This window comes from Stenella coeruleoalba (assembly GCF_951394435.1).
Source record: "Stenella coeruleoalba genome assembly, chromosome: 5".
NCBI lineage: Eukaryota > Metazoa > Chordata > Mammalia > Artiodactyla > Delphinidae > Stenella > Stenella coeruleoalba.
In genome coordinates, this window is record NC_137150.1 from 28,334,888 (window position 1) to 28,359,670 (window position 24,783).

The 24,783-nt window shown below is 43.9% G+C and overlaps 1 pseudogene across 1 annotated transcript in view; it reads left to right on the forward strand.

Annotated features, from left to right (window-relative positions):
- Nucleotides 1-23,666, forward strand: part of LOC307187087 (trafficking protein particle complex subunit 1-like) — a 65,813-nt pseudogene extending 42,147 nt beyond the window's left edge. Inside the window, exon 3 of the transcript in view lies at nucleotides 22,688-23,666. The product of the transcript in view is annotated as a trafficking protein particle complex subunit 1-like (transcript). The remainder of the gene's footprint in view (nucleotides 1-22,687) is intronic.
- The last annotated feature ends 1,117 nt before the right edge of the window (nucleotides 23,667-24,783 follow it).

Consider the following 24,783-nt stretch of genomic DNA (forward strand, 5'->3'; position numbering starts at 1 on the left):
ATGAAGAAACTGAGATAAATCCTGTACGTGGGGATACTCTACAACTGTCCTTTTCTCTTCAAAACTGTTGTGTCATGAACCAAAAAAAAGATTGTGAAAAGGTGGTTCTCGACTCTACCCGTCATTCAGGAACCCAGGCCTCTCCCATCTGTGATGCTGCCATGGTTCACACTCCTCCTATAAGGAAGGAGAAGGGGGCAGGATGTTGCGGGATGGCTTTTAATACCATGCCTTAAAGTGACATCCTTCAGCTGCCACTTAAATTTCTTTGGCCATAACTTCACCTGGCCCGTACCTAACTGGAAGAGAGCTGGGAGATGTGCCTGGACTCTTGGAAAGGTCAAGAAAGGGGTATGGTGACCATCCAACCAGACTCTCCACACACGTTAACACCACTTACCCCCAGTAATGCAGCGCTCAGCGTGGCCCCTGTCAGGTAGTCCTAAGCCATGCACACCTTCAGTGTCATGGTATTCCTCGCTCTGAGATGGACCAGCAATCCAGGGTCCTCCCTTCCCCCTTCCCCCCACACAGCCAGTCGGTCACGAATCTGACTGGCTTTACATATCTCTAAATAGCCTTCCCCTCTCCCACTGCAACTGCCAGAACCTAGTGCAACAGCCTGTGGTCTGGCCTCCCTTCATGCAAGGATCCTGCTCTTGGAGGAGCAGGTGGGAGGTGGGACTATATTCTTGTAACAGGTGGCAAGTGAGCAAATAAATGGGCAAGACAACTTGCTGTGAATAAGCCAGAGACTGAAATGGTAAAGAATGACTCTGCGGGGTGAGGAGGAGAAGCGAATTTATATCGGGCTGTCAGGGAAAGCTGCACTGAGGAGGTAGCCGTGGCAGAGAGAGTCATCCGGAAAAGCAGTATTCCTATTTCTGTGTGCTGTTGCAGAACCCTGCCGCTCCCCCTTCAAGTGGTAGAGCCTGTGTTTCCTCCACTTGAACTTGCACAGGTGTTTTTGTTTGTTTGTTTGTTTTAATATTTATTTATTTATTTACTTTTTGGCCGCGCAGCGTGTGGGATCTTAGTTCCCTGACCAGGGATGGAACCTGCGCTCCCTGCAGTGGAAGCCCGGAGTCTTAACTGCTGGACCGCCAGGGAAGTCCCTGGACAGGTGTTTCGACTTGCAAAATTAATAAAGTACAATAGAAGTGATGCTATGTGACTTCTTGGGCTGGGTCATAAAAGACATCACAGCTTCCACCTGACTCTCTTGGGACCCCTTGAACAACCAAGGTCCCTCGCCTTCAACCCTGGTTTAACTAACAGACGACTGCCAGCCCCAGTGTGCCAGCCATGAAAGTGAGCCATCTTTGAAGCAGATCCTCGGATCTCGGTTGATTTGCCCCAGCTGTCGCCATGTGGAACAAAAATGCATCTTCCTCATCAAGCCCTACCCATATTACAGATAGATAATAAGCGAAACAGATAACTGCTGTTCTGAAGCCACTGAGTTTGGGGATGTTTCATTAGGGAGCGATAGTACTGAGTTAAGTCCTAAATACTAAGGAGCCAGCCATGAAGAAATCTTCACAAAGCATTTTAAGCATTGCTAACAACAAATCCCATGGCTCTAAGGCAGGAGCAAACTCGGCACCCTGAAGGAGCAGGTAAGGCCATGTGGCTGAGGGGGAGAGTAATAAGACGTGTGGTGGGAGAGGAAGGCTGGAGCCGTATCAATGCAGAGCCTCGCGCACTGTGGTAAGAAGTTTGAAATGTATCAGAAGTTCTGTGGGAGCCTTTGGAGGGTTATGAGCAGAATAATAGTGGGATGGGCTTGTCCCTGAAAGATGGCTCTGGCTGCTCTGGGGGGAGTGATCTACAGCAGGACAAGAGTAGAAGCAGGAAGACCAGTTAGCACATCACTGCAGTTGTTCAACACAAACACAACGGTCACTAAGCGGTGAACAGAAGAAAATAGATTCTGGGCATATTCTGTAGACACAGCAGGCCTTGTTCTTTTTTTGTTTTGTTTTGTTGTGTTGTGTTTGTTCTTTTGTTTTTAATGAACTTTTTTTTTTTTTTTTTGCGGTATGTGGGCCTCTCACTGTTGTGTCCTCTCCCGTTGCGGAGCACAGGCTCTGGACGCGCAGGCTCAGCGGCCATGGCTCACCGGCCTAGCCGCTCCGCGGCATGTGGGATCTTCCCGGACCGGGGCACGAACCCGTTTCCCCTGCATCGGCAGGCGGACTCTCAACCACTGCGCCACCAGGGAAGCCCTGAATTTTTTTTTTTAAGTATAGTTGATTTACAAAGTAGTGTTAATATCTGCTATACAGCAAAGTGATTCAGTTATATATATACACACACACACATATACCTTCTATTTTATTTTTTTAGTTTTAAATTTTTGATTGATTAATTTACTTATTTATTTATTTTTGGCTGTGTTGGGTCTTCGTTGCTGCTCATGGGCTTTCTCTAGTTGCAGTGAGTGGGGGCTACTCCTTATTGCGGTGCGTGGGCTTCTCATTGCGGTAGCTTGTCTTTGTTGTGGAGCACGGGCTCTAGGCACACGGGCTTCAGTAGTTGTGGTGCATGGGCTCAGTATTTGTGGCTCACGAGCTCTAGAGCGCAGGCTCAGTAGTTGTGGTGCACGGGCTTAGCTGCTCTGTGGCATGTGGGATCTTCCCGAACCGGGGATCAAACCCATGTCCCTGCATTGGCAGGCAGATTCTTTTTTTTTTTTCCTTTTAAAAACATATTTTTTTATTATGAAACATATCATACACACAGATAATTATTTAAAACCTACATGTTCAACTTAACAACTAGGTATAAAATAAACACCCTTGCCACTATCACCCAGGTCAAGGTAAGAACATGGCCAGCAGTCCAGAAGCACCCCCAGTTATAATTATTTTTCAGTTGAATTTGTTGTCAACACTTCAGATTCAGGAGATTTTATATGAAAACCCACTTTCTGGCCTCTCTTGAAAAATCAGACAATGCAGTCGCACTGGGCCCACATCCAGCAGGCAGATTCTTAACCACTGCGCCACCAGGGAAGTCCCTATACCTTCTTTTTTAAAACATTCTTTTCCATTATGGTTTATCATAGGATATTGAATATAGTTCTCTGTGCTATAAAAGGACCTTGTTGCTCATCCATTCTGTATATAACAGCCCACCTCTGCTAACCCCAGCCTCCCACTCCATCCCTCCCCCAACCCCCTCCCCCTTGGCAACCACCAGTCTGTTCTCTAGGTCCGTGATTCTGTTTCTGTTTCATAGATAGGTTCATTTGTGTCATATTTTAGATTCCACATATAAGTGATGTCATATGGTATTTGTCTTTCTCCTTCTGACTTACTTCACTTAGTATGATCATCTCTAGTTGCATATACAGTACGCCTTGTTGATACACAGGATGAGAGGTGAGGGATAAGGAAAAATGAAGGTGAACTTCTAGGTTTTTCTCTCAAGCAGTCAGGTGAATAACACTGCTACTGGCTGGAAGGGGAGGGCTTGGGGAGGAGCAGGGTTGGGGTGGGGAAACTTCCCTTTCCCTCAGGATGTCCAATTTCCATGTGGTTGTAGAAAGAATTTCAAGCTGCTTAAACAATGTTCACTAAGTTATGGGGAGGCGAGTATAGAGCTTCCGGGTCTGGTGGGGTGGGAGATTCTGATAACTACTTGACTTTCCTTAAGAACTCCTTTCTGTTTGTTTGCCTATATAGCTTTAAGATCCTCCATGCAGAGTGTGGTTATTATAATTACTATGGCAAAGATCCCAGTTGGAAGCTAAAACACACCCAGAGGAAGAAATTGAACTCAACATGTAGGGGACCCAGCCAAGCACTTTCTCCAAACCGGATTCCATTAGCTGGTCTGGAGAAGAGTCCCTGAGTGACCAAGAGAAGGGGACCAGGCCTTATGTGCCTACTGGAAGAATGGCTAAGAAGAGTCAGAGGAAAGAAGGATGAACTTCTGGAAGGGCTCTTAATATAGGCAGAAGACCCAGACTGTTGGAAGCAGCTGCTGGGTCTCCTATGGGGAGAGGGAGGAGAAGGGGACATGGGGCTGCCCAGCAGCAGAGGAAGCAGTCTCAGGCCAAGCCACACCTAGATGCCTTCCTTTACTTTCCTCTTCAGCCCGAGTTCCAGGAGCTTGCCTGATCCACTCAATTCCCTCCCTCATTGGAGGCATCTCTGAAGCTCAGAAGGAAACTGCTCTTCACCTGGTCTTCAGTGAGGGTCATTCACCTCCAGGCTTCATGGAAATCACCTCACAGGACCCCAGGTTGGATGGGTCAACAGAGGGAAGCAGGGTATCCAGTCAGGCTCTCTATACAGGCAAAGGATAGGCAATCACAACAGCAGGGACAAGGACACTCAGTGACCTGGATTGTCTTTGCTGATTCCCACTCAGAGTCCCAATTCTACTGATTCCTCTCTCCTGTATTTTTCAAGTTTGCTTCAACTTTCCACTCCATTGTCTCCTCCATGGACCCACAGTACTTGCTGCCCAAATACTACTTCTTCTCACTCTCTCTCCAAAATATGGTAAAGGGTCTCAAGATTAACCATGACCCATCAAACCGCCAAAGATAACTCATACCTGAGAATTGCTTCGTTTATTCATTCAACAATTATTTAGTGCAGTCCTACCATGGGTGACTGTTAAGGAGGTTATTGCAGTAATCCAACTAAGAGATGATGGAGACTTGGACCAGTATGGTAGTAGTGGAGGTGATGAGAGGTGGTTGGATTCTGGATATATTTTGAAAGATAGAGCCAACAGGATTCCCTGATGGATTGGACATGAGGTACGAGAGACAGAAGAAGAGAAAGATGCTTCCAGGTTTTGGGCCTAAGCATCTCAAAGGGTGGTGTTGCCATTTTCTGAGAGAGGAAAAAGAGCAAGACAAGCAAGTTGAAAGGACTAAATCAAGAGCTTGATTTTTGGACATGTTAAATTTGAGATGCTTATTTAGACATTCCAGTGGCAATATTCAGTTAGCAGCCTGGAGTTCCTGAGAAAGGTTCAGGCTGGAGATAAAAATTTTCAAAACCTTATCCTGCCTTACTCTGCTCATAAGCAAAAAGAAATGCTGGAATCAGAGGGAAACTGCAGAATTTCAACCAACAAAGAGCAGGAAGCATAACACCAACCAAGATATCTAGAAATGTTGTGGTTGGCATCGTCTAACGGAGCTGGTGAGCAACTTCTCTCAGAGACTGAATGAGATCATGTATCTAGAGTTCTAAGCTCCTATACAATGGGCACCATCACTGAAAGTGTCTGCAGTGGTCCCCTGCCCATAGAGACTGATGTAGGAATAATCTTACCCCCCTAAAATGGAGATGGACCAATGGCCTTTCTAGATCTCTTCTCTCCCAAGGTCAATATCACTATTTAAAACCAAGCACCCTTTCCTCCCTCAATAAACTTTCTCCTCTCTTCCTTCACCTTGGCCTATCCCTTCTCCTACTTAGAAAATAAAAGCTACCATCCACGTTAATGAGGACAAACAGAGGGTAGGGATAAGGGAGTAGGGGAATAGGGCGTGACCATACCTAGCAATAACCAACCTTAAATTCTTGTTATGTGTATTTTACTTTATTTTAATTTTTTTGTTTGTATTTTGTTGTGTTTTTTTTTGCGGTATGCGGGCCTCTCACTGTTGTGGCCTCTCCCGTTGCGGAGCACAGGCTCCGGACGCACACGCTCAGTGGCCATAGCTCACGGGCCTAGTCGCTCTGCGGCATGTGGGACCTTCCTGGACCGGGGCACGAACCCGTGTCCCCTGCATCGGCAGGCAGACTCTCAACCACTGCGCCACCAGGGAAGCCCTAATTTTTTATTTTTGTCTGGATTGGGTCTTCTTTGCTGCACACGGGCTTTCTCTAGTTGCAGCGAGCAGAGGCTACTCTTCATCGCGTTGCCCAGGCTCCTCACTGCAGTGGTCTCTCCTGTTGCAGAGCACAGGCTCCAAGCGCACGGGGCCAGTAGTTGTGGCTCACGGGCTCCAGAGCACAGGCTCAGTAGTTGTGGCACACGGGCCCAGCTGCTCTGCTGCATGTGGGAGCCTCCCGGCCCGGGGATCAAACCCATGTCCCCTGAGTTGGCAAGCGGACTCTTAACCAATGTGTCTTCAGGGAAGTCCCTGTTATGTGTATTTAAAAAAAAAATTTTTTTTTGCAGCTTCTTGAATCTATTTGGATTTGCTTCTTTTTTTTTTAAATGTATTTTATTGAAGTATAGCTGATTGACAATGTTGTGTTAATTTCTGCTGTACAGCAAAGTGATTTAGTTATACATATATGTACATTCTTTTTCATATTCTTTTCCATTATGGTTTATCATAAGATATTGAATATAGTTCCCAGTGCTATACAATAGGGCCAGTTTGTTTATTCTATGTATAATAGTTTGCATCTTCTAATCCTAAACTCCCAATCCAACCTTTCCTCAACTCCCCCTCCCCCTTGGCAACCACAAGTCTGTTCGTTAAAAGTTTTTTTTTAATTATTGTTTTGTTTTAAGATATTTGCTGTCAGTGTAATTGTCCTTTTATTGTTGGTTATTTGTTTTTCTTTCTGGATGCTTGGGTGGTCTTTCATCCTCTTGGATTTTTTTTTTAACTTATTTTTATTTATTTATTTTTGGCTGTGTTGGGTCTTCGTTTCTGTGCGAGGGCTTTCTCTAGTTGCGGCGAGTGGGGGGCCACTCTTCATTACGGTGCACGGGCCTCTCACTGTCGCAGCCTCTCTTGTTGAGGAGCACAGGCTCCAGATGCGCAGGCTCAGTAGTTGTGGCTCATGGGCCCAGCTGCCCCATGGCATGTGGGATCTTCCCAGACCAGGTCTCGAACCCGTGTCCCCTTCATTGGCAGGCAGATTCTCAACCAATGCGCCACCAGGGAAGCCCTCTTGGATTTTTTTAATAGACTTTATTTTTCAGAGTTTTAGACTCACAGCAAAATTGAGTGGAAAGTACAAGGAGTGCCTATTTACCCCAGACCTCTACACACACACAGACTGTCTTTACTATCAACATCAGTCACCAGAGTGGTAGGTACATTTGTTACAATCGATGAACTTCCATTAACACATCATTATCACTCCAAGTTTATCGTTTACGTCAGGTTTCACTCTTGGTGTTGTACATTCTATGAGTTTGGACAAATGTATAATGCTATGTATCCACCATTATATTATCATACAGAATAGTTTCACTGCCCTAAAAATCCTGTGCTTCACCTATTCATCCCTCCCTCCCCAATAACCCCTGCCAACCACTCATCTCTTTACCATCTCAATGTTTTTGCAAAACTTTTTTGCATTCTTCTGGAATGTCATATACTTGGAATCATACAGTATGTAGCCTTTTCGGATTGGCTTTTTTCACTTAGTAATATGCATTTAAGTTTCCTCCATATCTTTTTACAACTTGATAGCTTATTTCTTTTAGCACTGACTATTCCATGTATTAATGTAAAATGTACACATTGTGTGACGTACCATTGCCTACTTACCCATTTACCTACAGCCTTCAGTAGTTGATCATGCATCTGTGTTGCTCTCAAGATGCTATTAATATAGTCTCCCTGTCTTCAATCTTCTGCAGTTTCCCTATAAAGACTGTAGGTTTGGGGAATTCCCTGGCGGTCCAGTGGTTAGGACTTGGAGCTTTCACTGCAGTGGCCCGAGTTCAACCCCTGGTTGGGGAACTAAGATCCTACAAGCCATGCAGCACAGCAAAAAAAAAAAAAAAAAGGTCTATAAGTTTGGATTTATTTTTATTTATTTTTATTCTTGAGATTCATTCTGATTTCCGAACCAGAGAGTTCATATTTTTCACCAATTCTGGAAAATTTCTCAGGCATTTTGTGTTTGAATAATATCTATTTTCTATTTTCTATATTCTTTTCTTCTGGAGCCCAGTTGTCTGTGTGTTAGACCTCTCATTGCATCATTCACGTTTCCTAACATCTCTTTGTTTCTCTGTTTTGCATTCTGAATAATTTCTGCAGCTATATCTTCTAGTTTATTAATTCCCTCTTCAGTTATATCTAATTTGCTTTTTGACCTGTTCATTTGGTGCTTTATGTTTTTTAATTGTAAAAACACATAACTTAAAATTTATCATCTTAACCATTTGTTAGCGTACACTTCAGTAATGTTAACTGTGTTCACATTGTTTTGCAACCAATCACCAGCACTTTTCCATCTTGCAGAACTGAAACTTTATGCCCATTAAACAACTCCCCGCATTCCCCTCCCCCTGGCAACCACCATTCAACTTTCCGTCTCTATTAATTTAACTAATTTAGATACCTCACGTAGGTGAAATCATACATACAGCATTTGTCTTTTTGTGACTGGCTAATTTCACATAGCATGATATACTCAAAATTCATCCATGTTGTAGCATGTATCAGGATTTCTTCCTCTTTAAGGCTGAATAATCCTCCATTGTATGTATATAGCACTTTGTTTATCCATTCATTAATTAGCTGACACTTGGCTTGCTTACACATTTTACCTGTTGTGAATAATGCCACTGCAAACGTGGGTGTGAGAATATCTCTTTGAGACCTTGCTTTCAATTCTCCCAGATACATACATACTTCCAGAAGTGAGTTTGCTGGATCGTATGGTAATTTCAGTTTTAATTTTTTGAGGAACTGCCATAATGTTTTCCACAGAGGCTGTAACATTTTACGTTCCTGCCAACGATGCACAAAGCTTCCAATTTCTTCATGTCCTCATCAACACTTGTAAAGCACAACTGTCCTGGATCAACAAACATAGACAATTTTGAAATTCCTCAGTTCTGAGGGAAGTCTCCAACCACCCCATTTGTGGTTAATTGTTCATTGCCCAACCTGAGCTATTGACTCCTAAATGGGGAGTTTCATGGATGTGTGACAATAACTAGTGGGAGAGTGTTTCCCCACAGCTTCTGGAGATCAGTCCCCAGGGAAACCTGAGAATACAACTCTGGAGAAAAGTTGGGGGAGGAAGTGACTCCTGTGCAGCTGAGGACCACAGATACTTCCTCAGGGTGACCAGAGATTAGCAGGTCCTTTGAACAGGTTTCTCTATTCTCTTCCATTCCAAGGACAAGAGTTCCTCTGCCCTTGTCAGAGAACAGACACCTGCTCTGTTCATCTAGAGGAGGATCCTAATCAGAGAATATTCAGCCTTTAGAAAATGGAATGAACTCCCTGGTGGCCCCATGGTTAGGAATCCACGGGTTCAATCCCAGGTCATCCTACAAGCTGCATGGCGTGACCCCTCCCCCCACACACACACAAAAGAAAGAAAAGGAAAATGGAGACCTTCTTTGGTGGAAAGAAAGCTGCACTGAGAATCTGCAGCTCAGAACCCTGGATTTCAGTTCTGCTCCTTTGGCTCACAGGCTGTGTGATATGAAGTGAAGTTCCTCCAGGAATTTCCTTTTTCATGGAATACAACTCACTCACCCGCTCTGGACCCAAGCGGGAGACAATGGCTCTCAGAATGCTCTGAATGCCTGTTCTGGTTCAAGTGTGCCTTGCTCTTTCAGCATTCATATAGAGCAGTGAAAAGTCCACCTTTATGAGAAATCTTCATTACTATGTGGTTCCTTCCACCACAGCAAGCCAGGCAAAAATATGACCATGTGTGATCCCTGCTCAGGGAAGTACATAGAAATGAAATGACTTGTGCTACAGTAGTGAGACTACTGGGTGGGAAGGGGGAGAGTTATGGGGGCATGAGAGTTTCTTTTTTAAAAGTTAGCTCAACCTTGTTATTATAGTTTCTATTTAATGGTAATATTTAAACACAAATTAAAAATTATACAAGTCTTATAAATAAATTATTCCAGTTTATGTAAGGGAGCAAAATGTGAAAAACCCACCCACCTACACTCCATCACTCAATAATTTATTGCCTATGGCAGTAGGCTGGGTACCCCAGGAAATAGACCATCAGACAAACTTGTGTGCGCGTGGGTTATTGGGAAGTACTTTCAGAAACATCTGTGAGGGAATGAGAGAAGTGAGACGCGGCCAAGAGAGAAGTTAGGTTGCCAAGTAGTAGCAGGTTGCAACAGAGGCTGCAGCAATCCCTGGGGGAGCTCTGAAGCTAGGATTGCCCTTCATAACTGTCCCAAACTGAAGCAAAGAAGATATGCATTTGTACTGCATAAGAACCAGTCATTAGGGCTTCCCTGGTGGCACAGTGGTTGAGAGTCCGCCTGCCGGTGCAGGGGACACGGGTTCGTGCCCCAGTCCGGGAAGATCCCACATGCCGCGGAGCAGCTGGGCCCGTGAGCCATGGCCGCTGAGCCTGCGCGTCCGGAGCCTGTGCTCCACGATGGGAGAGGCCACAAGAGTGAGAGACCCGCGTACCACAAAAACAAACAAACAAAAACAAAAACAAAAAAACAAAAAAAACCCAACTTAAAAAAGGAAACGGTAGGGACTTCCCTGGTGGCACAGTGGTTAAGAATCTGCCTGCCATTACGGGAGACATGGGTTCAAGCCCTGGTCCGGGAAGATCTCACATGCCACAGAACAACAAAGCTCATGCTCCACAACTACTGAGCCCCCGCGCCTAAAGCCAGTGCTAAAAATAAATAAATAAATAAATGGAAAAGGTAACACCTACTGGTAGAAAGGATATAAAGAAAACTGAATCACTTTGCCCTGTTCAGGAGAAATTAACACAACATTGTAAATCAATGATATGTCAATAAAAAAGAATAATTATTTTTTAAAAAGAAGAAAAATCAGCTGTAATCTCATATTAAAAGAAAAATCTGGGGCTTCCCTGGTGGCAGTTCTTAAGAATCCGCCTGCCAATGCAGGGGACACAGGTTCGAGCCCTGGTCGGGGAAGATCCCACATGCCGTGGAGCAACTAAGCCTGTGTGCCACAACTACTGAGCCTGCGCTCTAGAGCCCGCAAGACACAACTACTGAGCCCGTGCGCCTAGAGCCCGTGCTCCGCAACAAGAGAAGCCACCACGATGAGAAGCCAGCGCACTGCAATGAAGAGTAGCCGCCCACCCTCCCACCCCCCCACCCCGTCACCGCAACTAGAGAAAGCCCACGCACCAATGCAGCCAAAAATAAATTAAATAAATCAATTTTAAGAAAAGAAAAATCTGTCAACATTTTAATGTTAATCTTTTCAGCTCCTTTTCTATGTATGACTAATTTTTTAACCTAGTTGACAGACTGAATGGTATTCAAATTCTGTTTACCCTTCTTTCTTTCACTTTCTCTGGAGCTTATCTCTAGTCTGGAATTCTCCCTCTTCCTTTGAAGTCACTATCTTCTTTCAAGCTCTGCCTTTGGGTGAAAGACAAGGCCACTAGCTCAGGAAGGACTCTCCCTTGCTGAGGACTTGAAACTCCAGATCCTAGCCCCAGGGCACAGGAATGGCCCAGCAGGATCCACTATCTTCAGGCTGCTCTGGGGTAAGCAGGAAGAAAAGGCATTCCAAGGTGCAGGACTGATTGGGCTTGAGGATCAGAAAAGGGGACTGAGGATCCCCTGGCTGTGGCTGACGCTGATTATTGAAAACAGCTACTCAAAAGATAACAGTTAGTAAAAGAAGTCCCCCCAGGTGAGACTGGTCACTGCTTCTGCCAGGATCAGGACCCCACAGAGTCTAAACTTTGCTCCCTTTAATCGGGTTGCAAGGTGGTGTGAACCTGAATAAGGGCATTTACTGCACCATGAGATTCCTTAACACTTGAGCCTAATTCAGGAGGGAAAGTGTTTACCTAGACCACAAAGGCAAATCTACATTTCTGGTTTAGAAAAGACCCTTGGAAAATGCTCCTTTAAACTTAACCGCAGGAGAAGCAAGCCAACCTTCGGTCAGTCTTAGTCAGAAAACTACTCCGTAGGGGTTCCAGCTGCGCCTGCGCAGGACTGCATCTGCTGGGGTGCGCAGAACCTGCACCTCAGTGAGCGGGCCCTGACGTCTGGAGAAGGAGCCACCAGTTACGCTAGCATCTGAACTTTATATAATAGTGATCTTATACACTATGGGATAAGAATCCACGGATACATTTATAATCAGAGGAAATAAACATTTAGTATACAAGAGTCAATAAGGAGATGAAAATCCATTACAGAACCAAAAATGAACGTTACCGAGAGTGTTTCAAAATCCCTTAACAGTAATCATTTTGCAAGCTTCATATATCAAATCATTATGTTGTATACCTTAATATAATGCAATGTTATGTCAGTTACAGCTCAGTAAAACTGGGAAACAATAAAAAATAAAATCCTCTTTGGGAATTCCCTGGTGGTCCAGTGGTTAGGACTCCGCACTTTCACTGACGAGGATGTGGGTTCAATCCCTGGTCCGGGAACTAAAATCCGCCAGCCGGCCAACACGGCCCCCTCCCAAAAAAATCCTCTGGTCCTCTGCTGTCACAATCTAGACCCTAGAACACTTTAGAAGTTCCTATAGCAAACATACTTGCTGATTTATAAATGAACACTATGGCAGTAATATTGTCTTTGCAATGGCCAAGGTCTTCATGATTAAAGTTTGGACCTGCCACCTCTTTACATCCCCTGCTCTTCTACCATAGTCTGAAGCTTCATAAATGTTTTTGGTTGATGGCAAAGCTGTTGAGTTTCAGTAGACAAATCCGATTATTCTCCCAAAGGAGTGGGGAAAAGGCACAAATAATTGACTCCATGAATATATTTGATTTTGAAGTATAGTGTGATCATTTTATGAAAAGTTTGCCTTGGTATTCACTTTACTAGTAGTTCCTGAGCATAAATTAATTACTAGGAAGCTGCAAGTGTCCCTAGAAGATTCTTTCAATAGGAAGTTCCTCTCACTGCCCCCTTGGGGCATGTGACAGAAGCTCTGCCAATCAAATGCTGTCTTCCAGGGCTTTGATATTTCAACAAACAGGAGAGGAGGGATATAACCTTTGGTCTCAGGGGAGTAAGAGTGGGGTAGAGCTCTAAAGACCAAAAGGAATTTACTGTCCATATAGTAAACTCAAAAAGGGACACTAGGATTCAATTCCCTCATTAAATTATTCATTTCACAAACATTTACTGAGCATGCAATGTGTGCCAGGCATTGTACTAGATGTTTGCACATACTCATTTCATTTAACAGACGAAGACAGATTCAAAAACTTTCAAGAAACTTGCACCAGGTCACACAGCCAGGCGAGGACCCGGGCCCCTGAGTCCATTCTAGTGCTTTATCTTCTATTCCACAGTTTACACCAAGGCTTGCCCACATCTAGTTTTAGGGGTAAAATGAAAGAAAAACACCAAACAGATTCTTTTTAAACAGATGAGGCTGACCTAAAAAGTAGAATTCACTTTATTTCAAGTGAGTATTAAAACTTATGTACAGTCCCTGAGAACACATGGCTGGTAGGGGCGGAGACTGGAAAGATTTCCCAGGAAAGAATGGGTGAGGCCACACGCACACACACCAATACACACAAAACAGAATTTTCCCCCATCAGAAGGGATGAACCTCAAACAGCCAATAGAAAGCTGATGGTTGAGGTGCTTGGAATGAAAACGGTAAACAGTTAGCCTGCCAAGTGAAAGAAACCCAGCTCTACTAGCTTAGACGACCACAGAAACAGCCTCAAGGGCAATGGCAAGTAAGACTGACTCTCTCTTTCTCCCCTTCCTTTTCTTGTCTGTGCATCCCTCTGTAGGTCAACCACTTTGTCTCAGTCAAGTTTCTACAAGTGAATGGAACAATAGCTGTTGGCAGTTTTCAGACTGCACCTCCCAGCCAAGAAGAACTTTACTCCTTTCCCTAGTGCCAGTTCAAACATCCTGGTGTACTGCCAGAGGGTGTGTGTGTGTGTGTGTGTGTCATTAGCAGTGAGGGAGGGGGAGGCAGCCAGTGGTGATAATTATCCAGGAGAAATGGGGAGATAAGAGCCTGCAATGAAAACTTTAAATATCCTCCACATGGAGTTATCATTCTAATTAGCCCCTGTTCTTTCTGGTTATAATTGCAGCATGGTCTTCACAAGTTCAGGAAAGATGTGGCTGAAACAGGAGGTTAATCAGCTCAACTGTATCCCTCATCTACATTTTAAAAAAATTAATTTATTTAATTAATTTATTTTTGGCTGTGTTGGGTCTTCGTTGCTGCGCACGGGCTTTCTCTAGCTGTGACGAGCGGGGGCTACTCTTTGTTGCGGTGTGCGGGCTTCTCATTGCGGTGGCTTCTTTTGTTGCAGAGCACGGGCTCTAGGCGCGCGGGCTTCAGTAGTTGTGGCACGCGGGCTCAGTAGTTGTGGCTCGCAGGCTCTAGAGCGCAGGCTCAGTAGTTGTGGCGCACGGGCTTAGTTGCTCCGCGGCATGTGGGATCTTCCCAGACCAGAGCTCGAACCCATGTCCCCTGCATTGGCAGGCAGATTCTCAACCACTGAGCCACCAGGGAAGCCCCCTCATCTACATTAATAGCATCATTATTTTCATTTATGGGTCTATTCTGTTGATTAGCTTTTATATCTATTAGCTTTGATGGACTGTAACATATGGAAATTTGAGTGTGCTGATCATCTCTGATAACCATCCTAGACTTTTCTGTAGATTTTCTTTCTATATTGACTCAACTTCTATTTCTGTATGTGGCCCATTAACAAGAATAATTCCAAAGGCTTAAATATAACATTTCAGAATTGATTAAGCATGTTATATCCCAGTAGATAGATTCAAACCGATGTTTGCTTGCAAAAGAATTCATTAGACTGTATAGCAAAGGGAACTATATCCAATCTCCTGGGATAAACCATTATGGAAAAGAATATTTTAAAAAATGTATATATGTGTATAACTGAGTCACGTTGCTCTATAGCAGAAATGAAGCACAACATTGTAAATCAACTATACTTCAATTTAAAAAAATAGATTGGGGCTTCCCTGGTGGCGCAGTGGTTGAGAGTCTGCCTGCCGATGCAGGCGACACGGGTTCGTGCCCCGGTCCGGGAAGATCCCACATGCCACGGAGCGGCTGGGCCCCTGAGCCATGGCCGCTGAGCCTGCACGTCCGGAGCCTGTGCTCTGCAACGGTAGAGGCCACAACAGGGAGAGGCCAGCATACCACAAAAAAAAAAAAAAAAAAAAAAAAAGTAAAGCAACAAATAGATTAGAGCCCTATATTTGCATTTTCCTCCTCATTTAGCGTAGGAAAAAAAAAGGGGGAGCAATTGGGGTGGGTGTGTGGGCTGGATTGACTCCCTGCCTTATCACACACCCTGAGACCTTGAGTAGGTCCTTTAGTCATTTAAATTTCCTTTTCATTCTCTCTGAAATGGTTAACATCACCAACTTAGAGATATTGGGAGGAGTAGAGATAACAGATGCTTAGCACAGGGTATGGGAGGCTTAAAAAATGGTGCTTATTGATTTTAACCAAAGCCATTCTCCTACAATGCCCTGAGAGATCTTTATCCCAGGTAGGGATGACTCAGCAGTGCTCCACTATACACTCACTCACCTGTCCAAGGTACACAGAAAGTGATCAATCATCAGTTTACTGGGATATTCCCTCTCTGAGCCCAAATTGCCCTGCACGGCTCATGGTCCATTTGATCTTCCTATTGCACTGCTGTATGACATGGCTTGCATTGTTAACTCAGACTGTTAACTCTTACATTGTACAATGTTTCACCAACAGTTGCCAAACTGACCTCATTTCCTGCCAAGTTAACCTCATTTCCGTTTTTGATAAGGTTACTAAACTGAACGGATCCTGAGAATACTGCAGACAGTATTATCTGGGTTCTGCCAGGGGGATGATAAGGTCCTGTGGTGTCTCTGTGGCCAGGATGGCCAAAGCAGTGGGGAGACAGTGTAGATAGCAGGAGTCATAACTGGCTGGACAGTTCCTCCAGCAGCCCTTTGAACAGACCAAGAAGTTTGGTTGTGGGAAGTAGGTAGGTAGGTACAGAGAGGTCAAGCTGGGAATAAGAACTGAAGTGGTCATGAAAAAGATCCTTCAAAATCCAGAGTAGGAAGCCCTTTCGCTCATTCACAGAGCAAACTGAGTGCACAGGCAGGGCACTGTGTAAGGCTCTGGGGACAGAAGAGAACAAAACAGACATGACTTCTGCCTTTTTGGAGCTTATATTCTAGTGGTGGGGAGAGAGACAACAAACACACAAATCATCTGGAAATTTCTAAAACTGATGTGATACCAAGAAAGTAGCATGACTTGGGGCAGGAGAGGGGTGCTCCTTTAGGTATGATTGCCCAGTGAGCTAGAGAATGAGTAGCCAGCTGTGCGAACTTCTGGGGCCATAGCCAGCTAGGCAGAGGGAAGAGCAAAGGCAAAGGTCCCGAAAAGAGAACGTGCGGGGCTTCCCTGATGGCACAGTGGTTAAGAATCCACCTGCCAATGCAGGGGACAAGGGTCCGAGCCCTGGTCCAGGAAGATCCCACATGCCGTGGAGCAAGTAAGCCCGTGCACCACAACTACTGAGCCTGAGCTCTAGAGCCCGTGAGCCACAACTACTGCGCCCATGAACCACACAACTACTGAAGCCCGCACGCCTAGAGCCCGTGCTCCACAACAAGAGAAGCCAACACAATAAGAAGCCCGCGCACCGCAACGAGAAGTCCGCGCACCGCAACAAAGTGTAGCCCCCGCTCACTGCAACTGCAACTAGAGAAAGCCCGCGCGCAGCAACGAAGACTCAACATAGCCAAAAATAAATGAAATAAATAAATTTTAAATAAAAGAGAGAGAGAATGTGCTTGGTATATTAAGGTCTAGAAAGAAAAGCAGGTCTGGGGAGCAGAAATGAGGTGGAGAGGGGCAAGGAGTGGAACTGCTAGTGAAGAGCCTCCCAGATGATGTGCCCTAGGGGGGTTTCACAGGGTCCCAGCTGTAGCTCCCTCAGCAAGTCAGCAGAACTAGGGCTTGGAGCAGCTGCTTCTCTCCTTACCAACACCATCACCTTGGATCGCAAAAAGTTCATCTACTTACCCCAGTGTTCACTGCACATTTGTGTTCCATGATGTAGAAGGTTGAGAAGCGCTGATGTAGCTTTTTGTAGATCATGTTTAACACTTTAAATGTTAACTCCTGTATAGTTTCAAATGACAAAATTAGAACTATTGCTTAGAAAATATAAAGAGATATACCTCAAAACAACGGGAAATTGAAAAACTATCAGAATCATCCAATGATAGAATGGGTTGCCTCAAAAAATAGTCTGATAGGAGGAGGGAAATACATATATTGGGTAGGAAGACTCAGTATTATAAAGATGTCAATTCACTATAAATTAATCTACACATTTAACATAACCAGGATTAAAACATCGAGTTTTTTTTAACTACACAATTTTAAAATTTATATTCTAAGAATATCTGGGAAAATTCTGGAAAAAAAAAGATGACCATCTCTTCTAGGTATTAAACATATTAAACACAGAATAATAAAAACAGTGTGGTAAGGGACATGAGGAAAATTAAAAGGAAAACCACAGTCCCAAAATGGCATCACTCATGTTAAAAGCCCATGACGCCAAACCTAGATTTAATACCTGATCTAATTGCAGTTTCAACCTCTCCCAGAAATGTAATCTTAACCAACCAGTCTGGAATTTTCCAATCAAGCACCAGTAAGGTAATCTGTCACATGGGCCCTCTCCCTTTCCACCCCGCCTCCCCCAACGAAGAAGAGCCAATCTGCATGATAAAACCTTTGCTGCTCCCTTCCTCTAAAAAAAGATGCCCTAGCCTAAAAATAATCTTTTCTTTTCTTTTGCTAATAGCTGCCCTTCCCCACCCTTCTTCCCATAAAAACCTTCCATATTGTACAACTCCTTGGAGGCTCTTCTAGTTGCTAGATGAGATTCCACCCAAATAAAGTCAATTAGATCTTCAAATTTACTTGGTTGAATTTTGTTTTTTAAACACTAGGCAGGGAAAAAAAAGAAAACACTAGGCAGGGGACTTCCCTGGTGGTGCAGTGGTTAGGAATCCGCCTGCCAATGCAGGGGACACGGGTTCCAGCCCTGCTCCGGGAAGATCCCACATGCCACGGAGCAACTAAGCCCATGCTCCACAACTACTGAAGCCCGCGCACTGCAACGAAGAGTAGCCCCCGGTCAGCACAACTAGAGAAAGCCTGAGCCCAGCAACGATGACCCAATGCAGCCAAAACAAAAAACAAACAAACAAACAAAAACACTAGGCAGACAGATCAATGAAACAAAATTAAAAGCCTAGAAACATATATATGTGTAAAATTTTATATATAATTTATATATATAAATTTAGTTTATTATAAAGATAGTATTCTAAAAATAGATTATTCAGGGAATTCCCTGGCTGTCCAGTGGTTAGGACTTGGCGCTTTTGCTGCCTTGGCCCGGGTTCAATCCCTGGTCAGTGAATTAAGATCCCGCAAGCCATGCAGCGTGGCCAAAAAAATAAATTAAATAAAAATTGATTTTTTTTTTTTGGCTGTGCCGGGTGGTTTGTGGGATATTTGTTCCGCAACCAGGGGTTGAACACATGCCCCCTGTGGTGGAAGCACAGAGTCCGAACCACTGGACTGCCAGGGAATTCCCAAAAATGTGTTATTCAATAAAAGGTGTTAGGAAACTGAAGAGCAATCTGGAAAAAAAAATACAATTGGATCACTACTTTATAGTTTAAAGCAAAATAAATTACAGATGGAGGAAAGGTTGGAATGTGAAAAGTGAAAGAACAAATGTACTAGAAGAGAACGTGGTAGAAGTTTTGTATCTTGCTATAGACAAACTTTGCTCAGTACGGTAAAACAAACACTAAAATAAATAGATAAAACAAGATGCTGTAAAAGAAAATACTAATAAGTTTCAGCTTTTTTTCCCCCAGTTTTACTGAAATATGATTGGAAAGTGAAATTGTATATATCTAAGGTATACAACATGATGTTTGGATATACATTGTGAAATGATTACCAAAATCAAGCTAATTAACAAATCCATCACCTCACCAAGTTCCTTTTTTTTTTTTTTTGGTGATGGTGGTAAGAACCCTTGAGATCTACAATGTTAGTTGATTTAGTTGATAGTTAGTTGATAGATAGTTTAGTTGATAGTTTAGTTAGTTGATCTACAATGTTAGTTGACTTCAATACAATACATTATTATTAACTCTAGTCACCATGCTATACATTAGGTCTCCAAAAGTTATTCATCTTTTTTTTTTTTTTTTGCGGTACGTGGGCCTCTCACTGTTGTGGCCTCTCCTGTTGCAGAGCACAGGCTCCGGACACGCAGGCTCAGCGGCCATGGCTCACGGGCCTAGCCGCTCTTCAGCATGTGGGATCTTCCCAGACCGGGGCACGAACCCGTGTTCCCTGCATTGGCAGGCGGACTCTCAACCACTGAGCCACCAGGGAAGCCCGAAAGTTATTCATCTTATAACTGAAAAGTTGTATCCTTTGACCAACATCTCTCCATTTCCCCCACCCCCAGCTTCTAGTAATGAGCATCCTACTCTGTTACTATGAGGTCCATTCTTTTAGATTCCACATATAAGTGAGATCATATAATATTGGTCTTTCTTTGTCTGGTTTACTTCATTTATATTCACTGAATTGAACAATTAAAAAATTTAAAAAAAAATTTTTTAATTCCTGCATGGAAAAAAAAAGTCATAAGAGAAATAACAAACTGGAAAAAATTTTCAATTTAAGTTGTTCTTATTTTCAAAAACGTATGTATATATAAAGCCTAATATTTACAAGAAAAGCAACAAGGAGAAAAAAAATAGAAAAACAGGTAAAGGATATGAACAGATGGCACACAGAAAATAAACACGATGACTCTCACATATATGAAAGGATGCTCAACTTCATTCATAAGAGAAGTGCAAATGAAAACAGCTAAAGGTAACTATTTTTAACCTACCAAGTTGGCATAAGTTAAAAAAAAAGTAATTAATATCCTAGTAATAGCATGGGGAAAAAGTACTCTCATAGTTGATGAATGGAACAGAAATTGATACAACATCTACTGAGAGCAACTGGCAATATCTATCAAAATAACAAATGTATCTGTCCTTTGATCCAACAATTCTCCTTTTAGATATTTATCCCACAATCTTGCGTGTGCATGAAAAAGATGTAGTATAGTCAAAGTTATCCATTGCAGCCTTGTCTGTAATAGCAAAAGGGCAGGAACCCCAAAATAGTCATAAATAGATTGATTTATTAAATTATGACACATCCATACAATGAAATGCTATGCACCTGTTCAAAGGAATAAAGCAGCTTGCTCTAAGTATGGAAGAATTTCTAAGATATGTAATTAAGGGGGAAATATTGTATTTAATCTGCTAACACTTGTGTTAAAAAAAAAAAAAGAGGGACTTCCCTGGTGGTCCAGTGGTTAAAACTCCATGCTTCTATTGCAGGGGGTGTGGGTTTGATCCCTGGTCAGGGAACTAGGAACCCGTATGCCATGCAGTGTGGTCAAAATAATAATAATAATAATAACATATATGCTTGTAAAACGCACAGACTATCCCTGGAAGGATACATATAAAAGTAGTAACATTGGCTGCCTCTGGAGAGCAGAACTGAGGTGCTAGAGGGAGAGGGATAGAAGAGACTTTCTTTTCATTGTACATTCTTTCATACCCTTTGATTTTTTTTTTTCGGTAAGCGGGCCTCTCACCGTCGCCGCCCCTCCCGCTGCGGAGCACAGGCTCCGGACGCGCAGGCTCAGCGGCCATGGCTCACGGGCCCAGCCGCTCCGCGGCATGTGGGATCTTCCCGGACCGGGGCACGAACCCGTGTCCCCTGCATCGGCAGGCGGACTCGCAACCACTGCGCCACCAGGGAAGCCCCATACCCTTCGATTTTTATATTGTATATGTTATCTAATTTAAAAAACAGATTACAATTGAAAGTATGGGGTGGAAATGTCCATATATGTGTTTGTACAAGTATAGAAAATAGCCATTCTTAGCATCCTGTAACAAATGGTAGGGAGGTGAGGGATTTGAGGTGAGGCTTGACTTTTTACTTTGATACTCTGCCATATTTTTTCAATGTGTTACATTAAGCAAATACAGCTTTTCTAATTACAAAAATTAATAGTAGTTTCCTCACCAGAGGAGTGTTGGTACAAAGCTGAAAAGACTATTTGCAAAGTACTTTGTTTTTTTGTTTTATTCTGTTGTTTTGTTTTTGATTTTATTATTTTATTTTATTTTATTTTACATCTTTATTGGAGTATAATTGCTTTACAATGGTGTGTTAGTTTCTGCTTTATAACAAAGTGAATCAGTTATACATATACATATGTTCCCATATCTCCTCCCTCTTGTATCTCCCTCCCACCCTCCCTATCCCACCCCTCTAGGTGGTCACAAAGCACCGAGATGATCTCCCTGTGCTATGCGGCTGCTTCCCACTAGCTATCTGTTTTACGTTTGGTAGTGTATATATGTCCATGCCACTCTCACTTTGTCACAGCTTACCATTCTCCCTCCCCATATCCTCAAGTCCATTCTCTAGTAGGTCTGTGTCTTTATTCCTGTCTTACCCCGAGGTTCTTCATGACATTTTTTTTCCTTAGATTCCATATATATGTGTTAGCATACGGTATTTGTCTTTCTCTTTCTGACTTACTTCACGCTGTATGACAGACTCTAGTGCAGAGTACTTTGTATGGGGAGTTCCACCTTGGTAGGGAATTTCAGACCAGATGGGTCTTTAAGCAGCTTTCAACATAAAACATTCCTTAGTTCTATGATCTATAATTCTAGGTGGACTGGCCTTATTTCTCCAACTGGATTATAAGCTATTTAAGGATGGGGAGTGTCAATTTTGCTTAAAAAAAAAAAAAATGTCCGTCATCTCTTAGCACAAAGGTACATAACTTGCCAAATAAATTCTGTGACTTGAACGAAGGGACATCTCTTTTTTTCACAGGTGACATAGTGCAGATTCAGTGCCCAGAGTTGTTAAGGTCACATATTGTTGTTCTAACCTTTCCTATCACAAAGAAATGTAATACAATTTTACAGGTAAAGAAGGCTTAGTCAGCACATTTTGCTTTGGGTTTAGTAAAACAAGAATTTATTTGGTCAAAGTTAGTGGGCCAAGAACAGCTGGCCAGTGCATCGTCGTGATCTCGATTTACACAATGCCAGCAACAGGACTGTAGGTCTGGAGCCTGGGACTTTTCCCTGGGCACCCACTTGGGTCTCTAATTATCATCAATCCTTCTGGCATCAAAGTAAAGAGTCATAACTCTTTTTTTTTTTTTTTTTTGCGGTACGCAGGCCTCTCACTGTTGTGGCCTCTCCCGCTGCGGAGCACAGGGTCCAGACGCGCAGGCTCAGCAGCCATGGCTCACGGGCCCAGCTACTCCGCGGCATGTGGGATCTTCCCAGACTGGGGCACGAACCCGTGTCCCCTGCATCGACAGGCGGACTCTCAACCACTGCGCCACCAGGGAAGCCCATAACTCTTTTTTTTAAAGTCACAACTCTTATAGTCAATGTGTACTAAATAAACGACTGTGCTAACGTACGAATACATGCCCAAATGAATAGATGGATCAATTATTGGGTAAATAAGTGCATAAATGCATGCATTAATTAATGAATGAAACACTTTCTCATGGGGCAAATAGACATACTATGTATGGGTTATGGACACTGACAGACCTAGAAAGTAGAGATAGGAACTATGGAGTGACAGGCACTCGGAGCAAGTCCCCACGACTGTCCACAACCTGTACCTGTTTGACCGGAATGGAGCGTGTCTGCATTACTGTGAGTGGCACCGCAAGAAGCAAGCAGAGATCCCCAAGTAGGAGGAGTACAAGCTGATGTACGGGATGCTCTTCTCTATCCTTTCCTTTGTCAGCAAAATGTCCCCACTAGACATTAAGGACGGCTTCCTGGCCTTCCAAACTAGACGTTACAAACTCCATTAGTACGAGATGCCCGCTGGGATCAGCGCTGTCATGAATACTGACTTGGCCGTGGGACCCATCTGAGATGTGCTGCACCACATCCACGGTGAGCTGTACGTGGAGCTGGTGGTGAAGAATCCCCTGTGCTCGCTGGGCCAAACTGTGCAGAATGAGCTCTTCCGCTCCCGACTGGACTCCTGTGGCCACTCTCCGCCCTTCTTCTCCACCCGGGCTGGCTGAAGGAAGCACTCTACCTCACCCCTCAGAAGAATCCCTGTCTGGGGCCCTTCCTAACCTGTTTCACCCGAGGGCCCCCTACTGCAAGTGCCACAGCCCCAGCACCCCCAGCCCAGTCAAGCCCCTCGGTAGCCCTCCCAGGGCAACAGCCTACAGCCGTCCCTGGTGCCCTCCCCGGCACAGAAAGAAAGCCTACCAGAGTCCCTACAACTCCAAATCAGGCCCTCTCCAGTTTTACCCCCTACCTGATGCTTCGAGAAGTACAGAATAAACTTCTTATCACTAAAAAAAAAAAAAGAAGAAGAAGAAGAAAGAAGGCAGAGATAGACACAACAAGCACATTGAGCCCAAGACTGGAGCCCTTCCTGTGAAGACCACAAGTGGCCCCATCTCCTGGTCAGTGCCTAAGAGTGTAGCCAGCCAAGCAGAGTACATAGCACAGGGTCAGAGCCATACATGCGCAGGTGGGCTCCCACCAAGGAACCTTTTATCCCTCCTAAGGGCCAAGATTAGGCTGCCACTTCAAGAAATACCTACCTAAGCCCTCTGATTAAAAATATTTGGTTTCCTCTGTATTGGGCTGTTTATGATTCCAGATATTGTATCCCCAGTTTTTCTCACAACAGGAAACATGTATATGTCAAAGTGTGGTCATATCAAAAAAACATTTTTTTTGCCACTTAACCTCTCTCTCCCTCTCTCTCTCTCCCTCTCTCTCTCTCTCTCTCTCTCCCTCTCTCTCTCTCTCCCTCTCCCTCTCTCTCTCTCTCTCTCTCTCTCTCTCTCACACACACACACACACACACACACACACACACACACACACACACGAGAGCAACAGAAAATGGCAACTACAGCTCAAAAGTTTACAAAGTCCAAAAGGTGGTCAAGATAAATGATGATATAACATTCTACCTTGATGAAAGGTATCCAGACTCACCTATTAAATTGGCAAGGGTTTTTTTTTTTAAATAAGAAGCTCAGTGTTACTATGGTCAAAGCAGCTCATTGGGCAAACTCCTGCTGGTGGTGATATAAACTGGGAAGTCTTGGGAGAGCATTGGGCCATCCATCTTGAAAGCTTTAACAATATTCCTACCCTATGTCCTAGTGATCTCACTTCTCACAACAGGGATGTGATGCAAGAGAAATAATTCTTTATTCTTAGAACATAATCCCAAAGCATTTTTTTAAAGACTTAAAATAGCAAACCCCAGCCCTCCACCCCCATCCGCCAGGCTCTAATCTCCTTTCCCTGCTTCTCTTCATAGTACATATTATATATTCATATGTTTGTCTGTGCTTCCTCCCCACCCCTCCCAAAGAATCAAAGCAAACTGTGTCCCTAGCGCCCTGGAATAACTCCTTACACATAGTAGGTACTCATAAATATCTGTTTAACTAATGAATTATTTATAACAGTGAAAATTAAAACAAATGTAAAAATAGAGTAATAATGATTAAGTAGGGCTTCCCTGGTGGCGCAGTGGTTGAGAGTCCGCCTGCTGAGGCAGGGGACATGGGTTCGTGCCCTGGTCCGGGAAGATCCCACATGCCGCAGAGCAGCTGGGCCCGTGAGCCATGGCCGCTGAGCCTGCGCTTCCGGAGCCTGTGCTCCGCAACGGGAGAGGCCACAACAGTA